This window comes from Sminthopsis crassicaudata, chromosome 4, assembly GCF_048593235.1.
Source record: "Sminthopsis crassicaudata isolate SCR6 chromosome 4, ASM4859323v1, whole genome shotgun sequence".
In the NCBI taxonomy this organism is placed as follows: domain Eukaryota; kingdom Metazoa; phylum Chordata; class Mammalia; order Dasyuromorphia; family Dasyuridae; genus Sminthopsis; species Sminthopsis crassicaudata.
Window position 1 is genome coordinate 162,225,305 of NC_133620.1, and position 20,079 is coordinate 162,245,383.

A 20,079-nucleotide genomic window follows, 5' to 3' on the forward strand; every position below is an offset into this window, starting at 1 on the left:
AGCATGGACATTGAAGAATAATATTCTATCAAGACTCTAATGGAAGCTATGATTAAAACAGGATTTTTCTATAGTGGTAGTATAAAAGCCAAAACTCTTTCATTATGACTTTTGGGTCCTAAGTCAATCTCTCAGGCTGGTAGCTCAGAGTTTAAGATTTTGCCCTAGAAAATTATTGTGAAGGCAGACTAGCTTCATGAGTTCATGGAGAGGTTGGATCTGCAAATCTGGGCAACTCATTTCAAAAGTGAGTGAAGATAGGAGAGCAGTGCAGATGGAAACAAGTGCCAATTAGGCATGATTCACATGGAGATTCAAAAATAAGATATCCTGATATTTTACTCTGTGACTTTGCCAATAGAGTTAAATAAATTAAAATGTTATGCAGTCAAGTTGAGGCATTGAAAAGCCAGGTTAAGCAATATTATACAAACATCATAAGCCAAAAGAGAAAGAAGAAGCCACAGGTAATAGAGTCTAGCTCCCTGGGGAAAAATTCCCTGAAATCTGTCTGTGGGTGATTATCTCTGGCTTAGGTCCTTGCAGACTAGTCAGGGGAAATTATAAGAAGATGAAAGTAGAGAGCACTCCATGTTTCCTACCCCCCAAAAAAAAACCAATAAATAAAATGTTTGCAACATAATTTTGGGGTTGAAAAGGGTACTATATCCAAGATTGAAATGTTTATTCTGATATTTTAAAACTGTATATCTTTGGAAATTATTTTCCTAAATTAGTACATAGGGCTTCCCTATGTACTATCTGTAATACTGTTATTTCAAAATTATTAATGAAATGTGAAGACCAAACCCTGATCTGAATACTACTTACTTTTCCAGTCTTATTTCATTTTCTTCTCCTTCTCACGCTCTCTGTTTCAATTAAGCGGTCTACTGACTGTTTTCCTATACATGACATTCAGTCTCCTATCTCTATGTCTGTGCAAAAGGCAAATCCCTCATGTTAGGAGTATATATCCTCCTTACCTTCTCCTATTTCAGTCTCCTAGTACAAGCTCTAGTTTCCATCAAAGTTCAGGTTCGCCTGCCTTTCTCATGCCTCTTTTCTTCTCCTACCTCAATTATTAACACTCTCCATCTTGAAATTACTTTGTGTTATTTGGCATATACTCTGTAGTAACTTCATGAGCTATATTGATGTTCTATAGGAGCCTGTAAAAGGAGTTGTAGGACTTTATTTACTTACCTAGGACCTCATTTGCAGTTTTCTGCCAGTTACACTCTTTCCTTTACTCTTCTCTCAGCTCTGCTCTTACTCTCGCAAGTTCTCATTATTGTCATCTCTTTTTCCCATTTCAGCTCAGCTTTTGTGCTGTCTTTCCAAATTGACATGTAAGCTCCTCAAGGGGAGAGAGTATCTTTTTCTTGTATTTATATTCCCAGCACTTAGCACAGTGCCTGGCACATAGTAAGAATGTAATAAATGATTTTTCTATCTTACCTAGCTAATTACTTATGTAATTTTGAGCAAGTGTTTTAATTTCTCTGGGCCTTAGTTTCTCCACAGATTAAAATGAAGGTTTCAGAAGAGATGATCACTGTGTATTTTACATTTCTATATATTTATGCTCCTATGATTTTTATGGGTACATTTGTATTCCTCTAGTAAAATGTGAACTTTTTGAAGGCAAGGATAGCTTCTTTTTTTTTTTTTTTTTTTTTTTTTTTTTTTTTTTTTTTTTTGGTATCCCCATCCCTTAGTACTGTGCCTGGAAGATTCATAGATTAATTGTACTTGAAATGAATTAAACTGAAATAGCCTTTTGTAAGTAAAGCCAGTAGGATATAGGTTACTTCTTTTGAGAATTGGAACTCCTAAATATCCTTTTTTTTTTTTTTTGATGTTTTTCTTTTTTTTATTATTATTATAGCTTTTTACAAGATATATGCATGGGTAATTTTTCAGCATTGACAATTGCAAAATCTTTTGTTCCAATTTTCCCCCTCCTTCTAAATAGTCTTTACCTCTAATTACCTTTCTCAAATCTTATTTCCATATGCTTTAGGTCTCCTGTCTGCAAAATAATGCTCACTTTGCTTAATTAATGAATTCTTGCTCAAAGCTCTTTTAGATTCCACAAGAGAAGTACTATAAAAGTGGTTTAAAACTTTCAATGTTACCAGTGTAGGAAAGTGCCCATTTAGCCACATGGCCTCAAGGCTTTGATCTCATCAGACCTCATAAAATTAGTAATACATAGAATCTTATATATATATTTTTTATAGTGCCTCTCTTCTAAGGATCTCAAATCCTGGTGCAGACATTATCTAATTCCACTTCACAACATGGCCTAAAGGGAAGGAGGAGCAGATATTGTTCTTACCAAGTCCATTTTATACTGGAGGAAAATGAAATTGAAGAAAAAAATGACTTTTTCAAGGTCTCAGAGGAAGAAGAATAGATCTCAGCCTTCCACTATTACTTTTGACTTATCTCGCTTGTAGAAGCTAAATTTTAACTCTTAGATTGGTATTATTTTGAAAAATAAGCTTTTAAATAGGAGGAATATTTTTCAAAAAAGAAAAAGTATAATACCCCAAGCCAGGATAAGCCAAGACCTATCTGCTCGAATCAGAGTAATAAATAAATATATAAATTTTAAAAACATATAAATATATATATATAGATATATAATACATATATATATATAATACCCACTCACATACATATATCAATCACTCTATATATAAATAATCTATATCTATGTACACACATATGTCAAATCTTGGTTACTTATTCCTAGTGAGAGCTGAGTAAAGTACAAGATAGAAAGATAGATATTTAGGTAGACAGACAGATGATAAATGGATTGACAAATACATGCTTCTATTTTCCAAACACCCTGGTAAGTGCTAGTGATACTAAAACAAAACAAAACTGACACACAGTACTGATACATTGTTGGTAGAACTGTGCAGGAATACAAACTTCTGGAGAGCAATTTTCAAATTGTACTGTTCCCTGAGAGCAATTTGGAACTATGCTCAAAAAGTTATCAAACTGTGCATACCCTTGGACCCAGCAGTGTTACTACTAGGTTTATATCCCAAAGAAATCTTAAAGGAGGGAGAGGGACATGTATGTGCAAGAATGTTTGTGGTAGCCCTCTTTGTAGTGGCAAGAAATTGGAAACTGAGTGGATGCCCTTCAATTGGAGAATGGCTGAATAAGTTATGGTGTATGAATGTTATGGAATATTATTTTTTCATAAATAATGATCAGCAGGATGATTTCAGAAAGGCCTGGAGAGACTTACATGAACTGATGCTAAGTGAAATGAGCAGAACCAGGATATCATTATACACGGAAACAACAAGATTATAGGATGATCAATTCTGATGGATGTGGCTCTCTTCAACAATGAGATGATTCAAACTAGTTCCAATTGTTCAGTAATGAAGAGACATCTACACCCAGAGAGAGGACTGTGGGAACTGATTGTGGACCACAACATAGCATTTTGACTCTTTCTGTTATTGTTTGCTTGTATTTTTGTTTTCCTTCTCAGGTTTTTTTTTCTTTCAGGATCTAATTTTTCTTGTGCAGCAAGATAACTGTATAAATATGTATACATATATTGGATTTAAAATATATTTTAACATATTTAACATGTATTAGACTATCTGCCATCTAGGAGAGGGGGTTTGGGAAGAAGGGAAAATTTTGGAACAAAAGGCTCAATGCAAGGGTCAATGTTAAAAAAATTCCCATGCACATGTTTAGTAAATAAAAAGCTATTTTAAAAAAAGCATTATCCTAATTTAGAGATGCAATTAAACTAGGGTAACCAGAATTTTGTCACAGAGTGGTAAAATTCTGAGAATGTTGATAGCATTTGTATTCACCTAGCAGATAGAAATAACTGAGTTTTCCATCTATCTACCAAAAGAAGGATTATTAAATGATAATAATTTAAAATTGAAATTCATCAAAAGGCAGTCTCTTCTACCCCTATACTTTGTTACTACACCTTCAAGTAAGCATCTCCCTTAGTCAGCTTCATCTTGCTTCCTCCAACCACTTTCAGCATCTCTGAAGTGTCTTCTAGTCTCTAACTCTCTCCTATAGGTCTCCTGTCCCTTCTCCCACCTCCAAATTTGTCTTTTCAAACTTTTTTATAAGCAATTTTCATGTCACTTGCTTCCAGGCACAGTTTGTGATGTTTGTCTCTACTTGAGAATTTCTGATTATAACTTCTCTCCCAATCAATAAAATGTTTACTAAGCCTTAAGAATTGAGCCAAGCACATGGGAGACAAAGTCAAAAGCAAAATATTATCCATTCTCAAAGGACTGACATTCCAAATGGATGGGGAGAAGAGAGGGAAAAAATAGAAGAAGAAAAATATATACATATTTATAAGTGTGCATAAAACTCATGCAAATCAGATATAAGGTAACTTTGGTGGGAAAGCCAGAAACTTGAATCTTAAAGAGGATCTTGCAATCCTTCTAAGAGTGGTAGCATTGTAAATCATTAGCTCTTCATTTACTCTCTTTTTGGACTGGGCAATGTGAAAGATGTGAGCAAGCACTGAATATTCTTGGATAAGTAGGTGAAAAGGAGAAGAACTGCACTATAGGGGTGCCAATAATAAATTTTGATACTGCATAGTTTTTCCTAGGACTGACCCCGCATATAATTATAAGAGAAGGAATCCTGAAGTTTGTAGAAGACAAATTAAAATATGTTGACAAATAGGAGATTATGCTCATAAATATTAAGCATATTAAAATTCTTGGAAATAAGAATTATCAAACATAGTGATTTAGCTCATTTAGGGCAAGGGCTTTAAAACAAAAGAAACAGATCTATTTTTAGTCATATTTAAATGGAAACATCCATTAGCTCGAACAAGGTATGAAATAGACTGAGTTGGTGAGGTCACATAGAACTAGATTTCATCAATAATTTTAAAAAATTCATTGTAGAAGTTTAAAGAGCCTGTAGAGTTGAGTTCAAGTAGAGCAGCTAAGTTGTGCAATGGATAAAGCAATGGGTTTGCAATCAGGAAGATTGCAATATGAGTTCAAATCTGAACTCAGATACTAGCTGTGTGAGCCTGAGCAAGTCACTTAATCTCTGCTTTAGTTCCTCATCTGTAAAATGAACCACAGAAGGAAATGACAAATTACTTCAGTATCTTTGCTAAGAAAACATCCATTTATGAAGAGTTGGACATGAGTGGAACAACAACAACAACAACAAAATCTAGTTCAACAAACATTGATATGCTAGAGGCTGAGGGTACAAAGACAAAAATGAAATTGGTCTCTGTTCTCAGGGCATTTAAATTCTATAGTGGGAGAAATAACCTATCCCAATTTCTAGGACATTGGTAAGTATGGGTTTAAGTTTATTCAAAATATATTTGACAAAGAGTTGATGTTACAAGATAAAATACTTCAATGTGTTTTACTACTCCAGAAAAAAATGTTGAAATATTGAGGGGGAAAATTATTTAGGAGTTTAAATAAGAGTAGCTCTTGAGTTTTGTAGTTTTAAGCTATACAATTACATTTTTGAAGTGTTAGATTCATTGTATATTTCACATGGTTTTAAGACAATAAATATATACATGCATATATAGCAATGTAATATGTAGTGATAAGAACACATTGAAATACACAAAGCTAATAAATATTTCATTAAGATGTTTTTCCACAAATGTCTTTAAATAAATCCCATTCCATTTGCTTAATGTATGTTTTTCTCCTTCATCTCATCTAAGATAACTACTTTTTTATTAGCCAGAACTGGATCAAGACTTAAGACATAAGATAAGAGGGAAAGAAACTCATAGCCATAAACATTTAAAATTTCTTGCCTACATGGTCTTGCATGGGTAGCTTGATAAATTTATACAAAACATTTACCAGTACTCACACCCTTTTTTTGGCCATTTTTCTTCCCTATTCTCCTCCCTCATCTCTTACTTCCTTCTCTCCACCCTCCATACCATCTACCAAAAGATATATTCAGGTATGGAAACACATTGTAAGTGAATTAAATAAGAATTATTTTCTACTTACTTAATAGATGTTGATCCAAAAGGGAGGAAAACGAATATTTCAAGACAGTGAATTTGTTGCAGTTTCTCCTTTGTCATCACAGCTATTAAAATGGTTTCACTTTCTGTTTGATTTAAAACATTCACAAAGTTCCTCACAAAAATAAAAATAAACACCACCATTTTGGCACATCAGATACACCTTCTTTCTGAGTGTAATTTTAGTACACTAAGTTTTGAAATTTGCCACCTAACAGAACCTGAAAACTACTTAAAGCTTCATGAATTGAAAGTTCACCTTTAAAATGGGCATGAAAGTGTGATCTAAGGCAGACTCTTCATCTGTGAGTTGTAGACCTTTTGTCTGTCCGAGAGATGCTTTAATAGGTCTTTGATTCAATATGCAGTTCCATAAACAAGTAATCTTTCTGTAGATTACAGAAATGCTGTTTCAAATATATATATATATATAAAATTTACATATATGTGTGTACTCATACATACATACTTGCACATATATGTCAATATTATATATGTATATATACATACTATTTTCCAAGTGCTTGTGGGTATTATATTTATGAGTAAAATAAAATTGTATTTTGAAATAGCAATTTTCTATCAGCATATACTTTTTAAAATAAAGAACTGTTGATAAAGAAACAATTTAAAGCAGAATTTGGAATATAAACAAAATATTTCTTTGAACAATAAACAGTTTGTCTTGGCTCCCAAAAAGTGAGTTTAGTATTTGAGGTACCTAAAGGACTGCAGCACCCATATTAAGGATACTAAATCTCTTAGATATTCCTAAGTCTATAATTTCAAGGACAATTTTGTTGAAATATAGAGATGAATAATAAATCATTAATTTTTACACCTTTGATTTTTCAAGGAACCATGGGTCACCCATGTATCTTGGTCAATATAATTTCACAACTTCCCAGTCAATTATTGTTATTATTTTTTGTTGTTGTTCAACTAACCATCAACCAAAAAGAATTTATATTTGTTGATAATTTTTTACTATGTGTGCTTGGCAGTGTATTAGGGGATATAAATACCTAATCTTACTTCTTTCTATTACCATTTTAACAAACATTCATTAAACACTTACTGTGTGCTAGGTAATATGCAGGAGCTTACAAAAAGGGGAGCATGAAGACAAAAATCAAATATCTGTTCTCCAAGAGGTTACATTCTATTGGAGGAAACATGTGCATATATAAGTACGTACAAAGTCAATGTTTTTGAGGGGGTAAAATGAATCAGAAAGTTACAGAATTTGATCAGAGTTCACAAATAGGATTTTGATCCCAAAATTTCCATTTCAGTCTTCTGAATTAAAAATTTCAGATAATATTCTGAATATCAGTGTTTTTTTAAATGAAAGCTTTGGATACTTTCTCATACCCAGTAAAATATTTATATTTATATGTCAATTATTATGTAAGCAAATGGTAACATTGTTCACTATGATTTAATATTTAGAATATGTACTTATGAATCCAATTACTTTAACAGTGTTATTTAGTTGATTTTTCATTTATGCTTAAGAGATGCAACCACACAGTCTTTGCCAAACCGTTATTTAATAGGAAAGAAAAGTTTATCTTTTGGGCACAGTCAAGCCTTTTATCAGATACATATCATATAAGGAAGGGGACTGTATTAAGGAAAAGGCAAAGAAGTTTGTATAGTAAATGTACAAGTAGAGAATGCGAACAAAACACAGATGTTTTATAAATTTTATAAAAATAATAAATCACAGAATAGTGCTGGAAGGTAGAAAAATTAGAATGGGGGTAGTTGTTTCCCAGTTTGTCTTACTACAAAAACAGTTAATTCAAGTTAAAACCTGAACTATTGGGAAAGTACGGTTTAGCTGTATTATAATTTTCATTGTTTTTCAGATGGAAAAAGGGAGTATGTGTATATGTGTGTAGAATTGTGTCGTATATGTGTGTTTTTTTAAGAGAAAAGTGTTCCAGCAAGTTTAGTAAGAAGAGGTAACTCCATGCCAAGTTATCATTGGTGTACAAGGGGATATTTCCTACCTACTCCTTTTTAAAGGTGGGAAATCCCCCCTTTCCCTTTATTTTTCTTCTTTCTTTTGGAAGCAATTTGCCCACAGGAACTTTTCTTAGTTCTTTCTCTCTCTTGTTGAAAGACAACCTAAACAAAAAGTTTGAAATTAATTTAAAGATTTAATTCAACCCAAACTTTTCCCTCTCAGAATCTGTTTTCACTCTTACAGATAATTTTTCATAGACCAGGAAGAAAAAAAACTTTTCCATTGTGAATATTTCAAAAATACTATAAATACATTCAGCATTGTTATCCTCTGGTAGAAAAGATATATTCCTCCTCATCAGATATAAGTAACCACTCATACTATCATCATCATCATCATCATTAATAATGTCAATTAGAACAATTGAGGCCATGAACCAGGATTGGGTTTCTGTTCTTAATTGTATTATTTAAATCAGCAAAGATATGGGCATTTTCAGGTAGTGATAATCACTCATTTTTATGAACTCAGAAATAAGAAATCACTGATATTTCCATAATTAACACAAGGTTTTAAGTTTTTAATTTAATGTAAATGCTTTTGAAAATCAATGATGTTTTAATTCTGAATGAAAATAATCATATAATCATAGCTCTAGAACTAGAATGGACCTGAGAGACCATCTATTTCACCATTCTGTCTTACAGAGGAGTAAATTGAGGCTTCAGGGAAATTGAGAAATATACCCATGATTATATGAGAATTAATGTCCAAGGATGGATTTAAATAGTTTCTCTGATTCTAGAATAAATGCTTGTTTTATTCTACCATAATGCCTATTCATATGATAATAGAGTTTTCTCTAAATTAAGCTTCATATTTGTGAAGTAGCTCAAGACCAAAAATATTTGGAACCTGATTATATTTATTGAGTTTAATCCTTGTTTCATACTCAAATTTTGACAAAAGGACATTTACAAGTTTGTACACTTGAGGTTGTTTGAAAGTAGTACCACTTCAAGACTGTCTAAATGTAGCTTTTTCTGAAGGTAGGAAGAATGGACTTACCCATCTTACACTGGCATTTATAATTTTTTTTAGGTCTGCTTCCCCCATATAAACTGTTACCTTCCTAAGGACACATACCATGCTTTACAACTATTTGCATCCCAGGAGCTAGTTCAGAGTTCTTAATATGATAAGCACAGAAAAAAATTAATGGCACTAATAATGACCATTGTTGGAAAATATAGATGCATGATCTTGCATTAATTTTTTACACCTTTGGCTTTGTTTGGAGGCAGGGTTAAACTGAGTCCTTTCCAACAATAATATAGTCTAAAGGAGAGATAACAATATAGATCCAAGAACAAGAGTTTTTTTTTTAATCCCATAATTATTTGATTTGAAAAAAGACTAGTGCAAAAAAATGCAAGCAAGAGAGGAAAACATTTAAAAATGCCAAGTTAATGGGGGCAGCTAGGTGGTGCAGTGGATAGAGTACCAGCCCTGAATTCAGGAGGACCTGAGTTTAAATCTGATCTCAGAAACTTAACACTTCCTAGCTGGGTGACCCTGGGCAAGTCACTTAACCCCAGCCTCAAAGAAAGAAAAAATGCCAACTTAAGAAGAATTAAATAAATAGAATCAGGAAAAAACTTCCCTCTTTTCATTCTAATAATAGGAAACTGAAAACTTCATGAGTTAAAGTCATTGTGTTGGTGGATTATATTTGTTTTATTTTCTCTTTTGAAAGGAAACGCTCACTGTAGGAGAGTAGGAAATGATTGAAATAAAAATGAAAGTTATTAAAACAATTTGGTGTATGAGAGAGAAACAGAGAGAGATATACAGAGAGACACCAAGAGAAGGAGGAAAGAGAAGGAAAGAAGGAAGGAAGGAAGGAAAGAAGGAAGGATGGAAGGCTGAAAGGAGGAAGGAAGGCTGGAAGGAAGGAAGGAAGGCTGAAAGGAGGAAGGAAGGCTGGAAGGAAGGAAGGAAGGAAGGAAGGAAGGAAGGAAGGAAGGAAGGAAGGAAGGAAGGAAGGAAAAATAGAAAGAAAAAACCTGAATCAGTCTGAAATACCTAACAGTTTTCTTTTCTTTTCTTTTCTTTTCTTTTCTTTTCTTTTCTTTTCTTTTTTGTAATAGTTTTTAATTTACCAGATATATGCATGGGTAATTTTACAACATTGATAATTGCCAAACCTTTCGTTCTAATTTTTCTCCTCCTCCCCCCACCCCAAATGGCAGGTTGACCAATACATGTTAAATATGTTAAAGTATAAATTAAATACAATATATATATATATATATATATATATATAAATATATATATATATATATATATATATATATATACACACATGTCCAAACAGTTACTACCTAACAGTTTTCACAGAGAATGTTAACTAATTGATCTTCATTTCCACAGGTTTTAAATAATTTCATGAGTTTAGATGTTAGGAAGAAATTTCTGACCCTGTATCTGATAAGATACAGGATTGTTCCCTACAGAAGTTATATAATCTTCTACCCCCAGGAAATCATTTTTAAAGTAGAATAGATTCTCATCCCCTAAGGATGACTTCATTGAACAATATTCTGGAGACAATTTGAACCAATTTTTCAAGGTGTCTTCCACACTGATTATTTTATAGCTCCAGTACCAAGAAGTACAATTAAACCAAGGTCAGTTAAGAAGATAAGATTAAACAGAAATATTCAATCTCCTTATATTATTTTCAAAACTCAATATTGATATCCTTTCATTTTTCAGTTCAGAATTTGCTACCTCCTCCTTCTAAAATATTAAAATTGGAAAGAACCTTAAGAAAGACCTAGAACAACCTAACCACTTTACAGACAAGAAAAATGAGACTCAGAAAGGTGATGACTATGTGATGTGGTGAGGGTAATGTTAATCTAAGTAAGGCCTTTCTAGTACTGTGGCAATTAGAGAGTATTCTGAATTTTACTTCAGAAGTTCTAGGTTCAAATCCCGATTCTCTTACTTATCACCTGGATGACCTTGTGCAATTCATTTAAATTAGTTTCTGTTTTCTCATCTGTAAAATGAAGAACACATAAATTTTCTTCTTGCTGTAACTCTGTTAAATCAGGGCATAAAATATGGTTCAAGCAGGAGTTCCTGGTACCTCCTCAAGTTACACCATATAGACATCTTGTTTACCTACAATTGGACTAATGATATTTATCTTTATAAGCAGGCCTGGCTTAAAAGATCAATTTAAATAAAAGACAAAGTGTTTGAATTGTGTAATATTTCAAGGAGGAGCTATTAGGTAGAATTGCTCTAAATTCCTCTTTTGAGTACATTGGAGAAGAAATCCTATTTGTTGTTATATATTTTGAATTCTCCCTAATGTTCTGCTGAGCACATGACAATGTTCTTTTTTTGTTTTGTTTTGTATTCTTTTTCTATTTTTTCTCATTCTGTTTTTAAAAAATAAAATAAAATAAAAAATAAACCATTAATAAAAAATATGGATTTCTTAAAAATTCTTTTAAAAAGAGAGAGAAGAAATCTTTTCTTTATCTCCTCCTCCACATAATTTTTGTGAGTTTGAATACATCTTATATTTTTCCAGGAATTGTGTTGAAATCATATTTTTACAAATATTACAATTTTACAAATTTTTACAAAATCACATTTCTACAAAATGTAGAAACAAATATGAGATTAAAAAGAAAAATTCCCTACTTCAAAAACATACAAAATATGCCCAAACATACATTCTGTCCTTACCAGCATCCTACTTTGTTTTGTCCCTATTGACTTTCTTATTTTTCATTTTTTGAACTTTCATTTTGCAGGAAAAGAGAAGTGTAAGTTAGAGATGACTTTGGAGGTTTGAGCCAAAAACAGTTATAGGATTGGGGAGGAAGGGAATTAGTGGCAGACACTATCCAGAGAGAGTAGGTCAGAGTGGAGTTCCACTTGGGATGACCAAAGTTTTGGGCTACATGCAAAAGGATACCAGATACTTTAGAGATTTGGGGTGAGGATTGTTGAAAGAAGGATGAGAGCAGAGAATATATACTCTACTGACCTTATATCTTGCTTAACTACAACCCTGACCAACTCATATTGTATGAAATTTCATCTAAAGAAAGATCCTAACCCTCTGCTTGCTTTCTTAAATGTTTTCTTCCCTTCTAATATGATCTTTATTTTCCCCTTATAAACAGAGATCATTTGTATTCTTTGAAAGGAGGAGGTGGGAAGTCTGGGACTATGGCTCATTCTAACACCTTATATGATGTAAATGGTAACACCTTATTCACACAAGCAAACCACAAATGGAGTTTATTTTTCATGAGCAACTTCCCTGCCATCGCATTTAGCCTGATATGAATCAGTCACTCCTAGCACTGAACTTTGTTCAGAATGTCAGATGTCATTTCTCTTTTTTGTTTCTTCTTCATTCCTAGTAGCAAAATACATTTTTAAGTCCCCACACCTTAATTTGTAGTAGTTCATAGGAGGCTAAAATTTAGGAGGAAGCCAATGAGGCACAACCTTGATATGAAATTGATATGCAAAAACATTTTTTATATTTAAAAGTATTGCATATGTTTAATTCATATTGGATGTTAGGGAGGGGAAAAGAGGAAAAAAAATTTGGGAACACAAGGTTTTACAAAAGTGAATGTTGAAAACTATCTTTGCATGTATTTGGAAAATTAAAATGCTATTAAAAAAAAAGAAATGAAGAACAATTAAAAGAAAAACATTTCTTTCCCTTTTTAGTAACTTTGCCACCTCTCCCAAAGCAGCTAGTCCAACATTGATTTATTTATTGACAGAACTTCTATAGCCCTTGGTTTATTATGGTCTTTTGTTTAAAAAAAGTAAAAAATTAAAACTTCTCATAAGTACAAAAATTAACATACTGCAGAAGAATCAACACATGATTTAAGAACTAAAATTGTTTTGTGTTCATTCAATGTAGAAAATTTAAGTAATCATCTGCTTTTTCTGGTTAAGCTATTTTCCCAACCCAAACTCCTACCCAGGTGGTTATGTTATTTTACAAAACTTCCATAATTGGTCTTTGAGGTATGATTGCTGATTGTGAAGACTCTAGTAAAAATGGAATTCTTTTGTCACAAAATTACAATTGGAAGAAATCATTCCCCTTATAAGATTTATAAAATGATTTATAAAATCCTTAATTTGTAAAATGGCATTTTAAAAAGCATGCTTTAGACTGCAAGCTCCATGAGGATTAGAATCTCTTTAAATTCTGGAACCTAAAACATCTACTCTGTACTCTATAAATTAAGTAAGTGCTTTCATTAGTATTAGATGAGTTGAATTGTCTAGCTGTCTATACCATAGATCTACCAGAAATCCTTACTTGTTCAAATTATTTGATAACTGGTAAAGGAACTTAATAAGAGAATTTGGCAAAGGAGTGGAGAATATTAACTACTTAAGGGAGGAAGAAGAATAAGGGTGATTTCCTTGGTAGAGGTTATTTTTTGTGAGTATATGCAATTTACTTATTAACATTCACAATAATTCTGTGAATTAGATGCTATTATTATCCCATTTTAGAGTTGAGAAAATTGAGTTAAAGAGGTTAAATGACTTGCCCAGAGTCATATAGCTAATAAGTGTCTGAGATCAGATTTTAAATCAGGTCTTCTTGACTTCAGGCTGGGCTCTTTAGCTATTATGACAGAAAGTAGTAAAAAAGAAAGAAAGAAAGAAAGAAAGAAAGAAAGAAAGAAAGAAAGAAAGAAAGAAAGAAAGAAAGAAAGAAAGAAAGAAAGAAAGAAAGAAAGAAAGAAAGAAAGAAAGAAAGAAAGAAAGAAAGAAAGAAAGAAAGAAAGAAAGAAAGAAAGGAAGGAAGGAAGGAAGGAAGGAAGGAAGGAAGGAAGAAGGAAGGAAGGAAGAAAGAAAGAAAGAAAGAAAGAAAGAAAGAAAGAAAGAAAGAAAGAAAGAAAGAAAGAAAGAAAGAAAGAAAGAAAGAAAGAAAGAAAGGAAGGAAGGAAGGAAGGAAGGAAGGAAGGAAGGAAGGAAGGAAGGAAGGAAGGAAGGAAGGAAGGAAGGAAGGAAGGAAGGAAGGAAAAAAGAAAGAAAGAAAGAAAGAAAGAAAGAAAGAAAGAAAGAAAGAAAGAGAGAGAGAGAAAGAGAGAGAGAAAGAAAGAAAAAGAAAGAAAAAGAAAGAAAGAAAAAAGAGAGAGAAAGAAAGAAAAAAAGAGAGAGAAAGAAAGAGAAAGAAAGAAAGAAGAAAGAAAGAAAGAGAGAGAGAAAGAAAGAGAGAAAGAAAGAAAGAAAGAAAGAAAGAAAGAAAGAAAGAAAGAAAGAAAGAAAGAAAGAAAGAAAGAAAGAAAGAAAGAAAGAAAGAAAGAAAGAAAGAAAGAAAGAAAGAAAAAGAGGGAGGGAGGGAGAGAGGAAGAGAGGGAGGGAGGGAGGGGGGGAGGGAGGGAGGAAGGAAGGAAGGAAAGAAGGAAGGAAGGGAAGTAGGAAAGAAAAGAAGAGCAATAATATATATTTATTATTAAGTATAATGTGTACTAATTGTTATTAGTACATTGTGTCTGCCATTCTACTAAGGTAGAACTTATAACAAGGCCTTCTTGAATGCAAAACAAAGTCTCTAACATCTATCCTCCCTAAGTCTCCTAGACAAATTTATCATTTGTGGGTGAAGCTGGGCATGGAAGAGCCCAGACTTTTGATTTCCTAAGTACAGGAAACTCTCAATGAGGAAACTTCCTCTATTAATGGGATGTTTCTTGAAACTTAATCTTAGAAAGTTTCCTTAGGACCCTAGGAGGTTAAGTGATAGTCCCAGGGTCTTAAGACTAGTAAGTATTAGACACATAACTGGTACTAGGCTTTCTGGGAAGCTCAGACAGAATTATGAGGGCATAATCAGTCTGCTTAAGAAAACACATTTTACAAGCAGTTTAGAAGCATATATTTACATAAAGGCAATTCGGTACACTAATTACAAATCATTTTTATCTATTCACTAGTCAGTCTCTACCTTCCAATATTTTCTTTTAACTTAGTAGGAATCAATCTATGAACTTAAAAGCAATAAAATATTACTAAAACATTCCATATTATTCATATTTTACTCATCCAAACTGATCTCTCCTTAGCTCATTTGAATTCACCAAGGATTTACTGCATTCCTGAGTGCCATTCTTCCTGTTAATATGATTTAGGATAGTTACATTATTCCTCTTCATATTTTAAGAACTTTAAGATAATTATTATCTATGGGAGTGGGTATGTTTGAAAAGAATTTTTGACTACTGATCTTTTTTACACTGCTAATATTTGTAATATTTGAAATTGGATAGAATGCACACATGCATAGAAGGCATTCTTGATTAAAAAAAATGAGAAATAGGCAGGTTTCATAAACTATATTCTTTGGCGTAACATTTTAAAATGTCAACATTTTGTTAAAAACTTAATTTAAAATACCAATACAACCAATTAAATTTGTTTAGTAATGATTTACATTTCAATTGATTAATTTGAACAAATAAAATATCATAATAATTTGTATTCATTCTCTCTGATTCACCATCAGAATTCTTTGTCCACTTATGTTCTCATTCTCTTTTCCTCTTAAATACATCATTATATGTAATCACTTTTTCTGATTAACTTTTTACATTTTGGATTATTTCACATAGATTTTTCTAGGTAGTGTTGTAAAATCATCATACCTTAATTGCTTCCATTACATCAATATGCCACATTTATTTAGCCATAGTGTATATTTAGATATATAGTTTATTTCTAATTTTTCATATATGAAAATATATAAAAAGCTGTCTTTTGATTTTTAAAAATAACATTTTAGGGTATATCCCTAGAATGGAATTACTGTATCACACTATATCATAACCATTATTTTTGACTGAAAGACATAGAGAACAAAAGATTCCATTCTGCTTATTGTTAGTGGATCATAAAAAAGCATTTGATTTAATAAAGCAAGATGTCATGTTGTTAAAGAGTTTCATTGAACAAGGTGTCTTCCATAAATATTTCACAAAATCTTTTAGGATTCTTCAAAAGATGAAACAGCAGATGAAACAATTGTTTGATAACTTGAGGAAAGGGACCTTCCTAATAAAGCAGCTGAAATAGGGATAAGGATAAACTTGGTTTGCATTGCATTGCAGCTAATTGGCTGAATCATGAAGGCCTAAGTTCAAATCCAGCCTCAGACACTGACTAGCTATCTGCTTGCCTCAGTTTCCTCACTTCTAAAGTGAGTTGGAGACGGAAATGGCAAACCACTAGAGTATTCTTTGATAAGAAACCCCCAAATGGTGTTCCGGAGAGTCAAACAGTTGAAAAACAACTGACCAACAATGCATACACAACCATAATTTAAATATTGCTTCTTCCTCAGTGCCTAGTATAGTGTTTTACATACAGTAGTCACTTACCAAATGTGTATTGTATTGTTTAAACTGCTGGAAGCATTAACTAATAGTAAATGTTTTGATTTGGTAACCTGAATTACAAAAATCACTTAACTCAAGAACTTGATAAAAAGGTTAGACCAATAGTGCTTCTAGTCAGTACTTTGTTTCTGACTACTAGATTCAAAAAAATATGTATTAAGCACTGACTATGTAGAAAGTACTAAGTTAAATGCTGGAGATATATTAAAATATCAAAATGATTATTTGAGTTGATTTTGTCTCAGTTTTCCTTCAATCTATTTCTGTTTTTAAGCCATATCTCCTTTCAGAATTATGAAGATGATGTGTTTGCTGTTTGCTAAATATAAAGTAATGCTTTTATTTGCCTCAAAGTGGCCTTATTTAAGGATGTGAGTGAACTCCCAGCTCTTAATTTATACATTCTGCCAGGGATAAATCAATTTGTACTAAATACTGAAAATCAAAATGGTTATTGAAAAAAGTCAAAAGATTCAGTTTACTACTAGCAAGAAAAATCTATTATACTGTTGCCCCCCATTATAATGTTTTCTCACATTTATTTTGTGGTGGTTGCTTTCAGCCACTTTTCCATTTGACATGTCACTTGATATTGATATAAAAAAATCAAAAAACAAAATGTTCAAAACAAAGGAATCCACAAGAAAAAGATTTTGACTCATGAAAGAGGTACCCCTAACTTTCTTTGCTGGGTAAAATGAATCACTACTGGGTGGTGACTTAAGGACAAACTATTTAAACCTAAACATAATATTTTCATTTTCCTTTTTCTTTGAATTTCATTCTTACGGATTTGTGGTTATAATGAAACATACTCATTTATTTCAGGGCTGCCTTCTGAAACAGGGCATCCCTGAGCCAGGTCAACCAATCTCAAAAATATGTAACTATGCACACTGGGAAAGTAATATGAATGAATGATGAATGGATACTATTTCCACCTGAAGAGAACTTCAGGTCCAGAAGGAAACTAGTTGTAAGTCTTCCTTGGAGTAAAAGGGACACTCCTTCATCCTTCCATATCTTCTCCTCTTCTTAGACCCATAACTGACTGGAAGGGTACAATTTTGTATTACCCTGTATTTTTATAGTGTGAATCAATGCATTAGGTGAGGAGAGACGAAGGTAAGAATATATAGTAAGAATCAATCAGATTAGAGAGGAAATAATTGTCATAGTCAGGTTGGAGTAATTCCTTTCTGATCAGTTCATAATTTATATGCTCCTTTAAATAAACAGCCTAATTTTAGTTTATTATTATAGTAATGATAATAAAGTTGTGAGAAATGTTTCTTCTACTTTAAATTTATTGAAATTTGTTAAGTTTATTCTTAATTAAAAATAAACTTCCTATTCTAATCCTTTGAGTCCAATTTCAAAATAATTTAAAAACTCAAATAGCAAAGTTTTTCTCCTCAAAGGATGCTTAAATTTTTAAAAATAATAATAACCTTTATTTTTTAAAATACATGTGAAGATAGTTTTTCAATATTCATTCTTGTAAAACCTTTTAAAAAAATTTCTTCTTCTCTCCTCTCTTCTCCCTCCCCTAGATAGCAAGTAATACAATACAGATTAAATGTGTGAGATTCTTCTAAACATATTTCCACATTTATCATGTTGTGCAATAAAAATCAGATCAAAAGAGAAACCAATGATAAAGGAAAAAAGCCAACCAAACAAACAATCAATAACAAAAAATGTGAAAACGCTATGCTGTGATCCACATTCAGTTTCCATAGTCTCTCTAGATGCAGATGGCTATTTACATCATGTCTATTGGAATTGCCTTGAATTACCTCATTGTTGAAAAGAGCCAAGGCCATCACAGTTGATCATCATATAATCTTGCTGTTACTGTTTACAATATTTTCTTCATTTTACTCACCTTGTTTAGCATCAGTTCGTGTAAATCTTTCCGTGCTTTTCTGAAATCAGCCTACTTATCAATAATATTCCTTTACATTCATATAGCATAACTTTTGCCCCAACTCAGTTTCCAGTTCCTTGACACTACAAAAAGGATTGCTACAAACATTTTTGCACATGTGGTTTGTTTTCCCCTTTTAATGATCTCTTTGGGATATAAGGATCAAAGGATGTACACAATTTTATAGCTTTTTGATCAGCTAACAATCTTAAGTTCTCACTCTGTATAATGATTTTATTCAATCATTTTAAACTAGTTAGATATTTTAAACTAAAGTAAGATCTTCTTAATATCTAACATCTGAAGGAAAAGTAAAACATTTAGTCAATCTTCTTGTTTGCTCATTTTTGAAATGCACTTTTTCTTTTCTTCACCTTAAAGTGTCTCTCTTTCTTTAACATGATCATCAGACAGCATTCATCTTTTGTATAACTCCTTTCCTGATGACCCTAGTTGTTATTAATCTTCCTTCTAAATGACCTTGTATTTAACTATTTTGTACATTTATATATATACATACATTTATTACTTCAAATTCATGTTGTGTATGTTTCATTACTTGTTTTCTCCATTATAAACTCATTCCAAGTTCTTTGGACTTATATCCCTTGTATCTAGCATGTGGGGCACATAAATGCATAATAGATATTTGTTGATTAATAAATGTCTAAGACATCCATTTTTTCCTGTTCTTAGTCAACACACTGAATGATTAAGTTTGTCAATCTGCATAGATGCTTTAATCTTACTTAAAAACGATTTAAAAGAAAACATTGGAGTCAAATTTTGTCTCCAAGCTATGAGTCAGTATTTGTCTAGGGTTGCCACACTGGAGAAAACTCTGTGATGGACACTAGAAAGTTCAATCTGAGCAGGCCTTATCTCCGAAGTACACACAGTTGCAGAAAAACAAAATTCCAAAAGCTGTGAGAGTTGAAGAGAATGGAAGAAAGATTAAGATCCATACTGAATTAGAAAGCGTTAACTTTTCATTTGATTTGGAGTTAAAAATGAAATGTTCAGTAGCATTTAGCAATCTACCATGGTGACCACAGTCCAAATGTGCAGTTTTAGTCTCATTGCTGTAATTATTATCTTTCAGTAAATAAAGATTGGTGCAAGAGTTAAATGGGCAACATTAAATCAGGAAAATTTTAAAATTACAAATACTATTCTGTAATTCATTTAATTTGCATCTCAGACACTGCTTGGTAATCTATATAGTTTTTGTTGGCAAAATTCCTTACAAATATGTGTTATAAGTCTATAACTTCATATGAAACATTTAGTAATAATGGCATATAATTGTGAATATCAATAGTTATGGCACCGGCATATTTAAAAGGAATATAATTCTCAAAATTTGTCCCAACTTCCTAGGAATTTGAAGCAGAAAAAAACCTAAAATTTCATGTATTATTACTGCAATTAAATAATTTTTGGAATATTTCATTTTAAAGTCTCATAGATTATACTAATCTTGGATAATCCAAATCTATTTTTCCTCTAATGCTATTTGAAATTATCTTCCAGAAATACAATATTTTCTTTTTTTAAAATTTGAAACAGTATTTATCTCTTTAGTTCTATCAAACTATCATCTATTTATCTATCTGTCTATCTATTATTACTA

General features: G+C 31.9%; 2 long non-coding RNA genes across 2 annotated transcripts in view; both read right to left on the reverse strand.

Moving 5' to 3' along the window:
• LOC141565944 (uncharacterized) overlaps positions 1-6,323 on the reverse strand; it is a 43,128-nt gene extending 36,805 nt beyond the window's left edge. Inside the window, exon 1 of the long non-coding RNA XR_012489186.1 lies at positions 6,054-6,323. This is a non-coding gene — a long non-coding RNA (uncharacterized LOC141565944). The remainder of the gene's footprint in view (positions 1-6,053) is intronic.
• Positions 6,324-7,606: 1,283 nt separating this feature from the next.
• The window catches only part of LOC141565947 (uncharacterized), a 93,329-nt gene continuing 80,856 nt past the window's right edge, over positions 7,607-20,079 (reverse strand). Inside the window, exon 4 of the long non-coding RNA XR_012489187.1 lies at positions 7,607-8,206. This is a non-coding gene — a long non-coding RNA (uncharacterized LOC141565947). The remainder of the gene's footprint in view (positions 8,207-20,079) is intronic.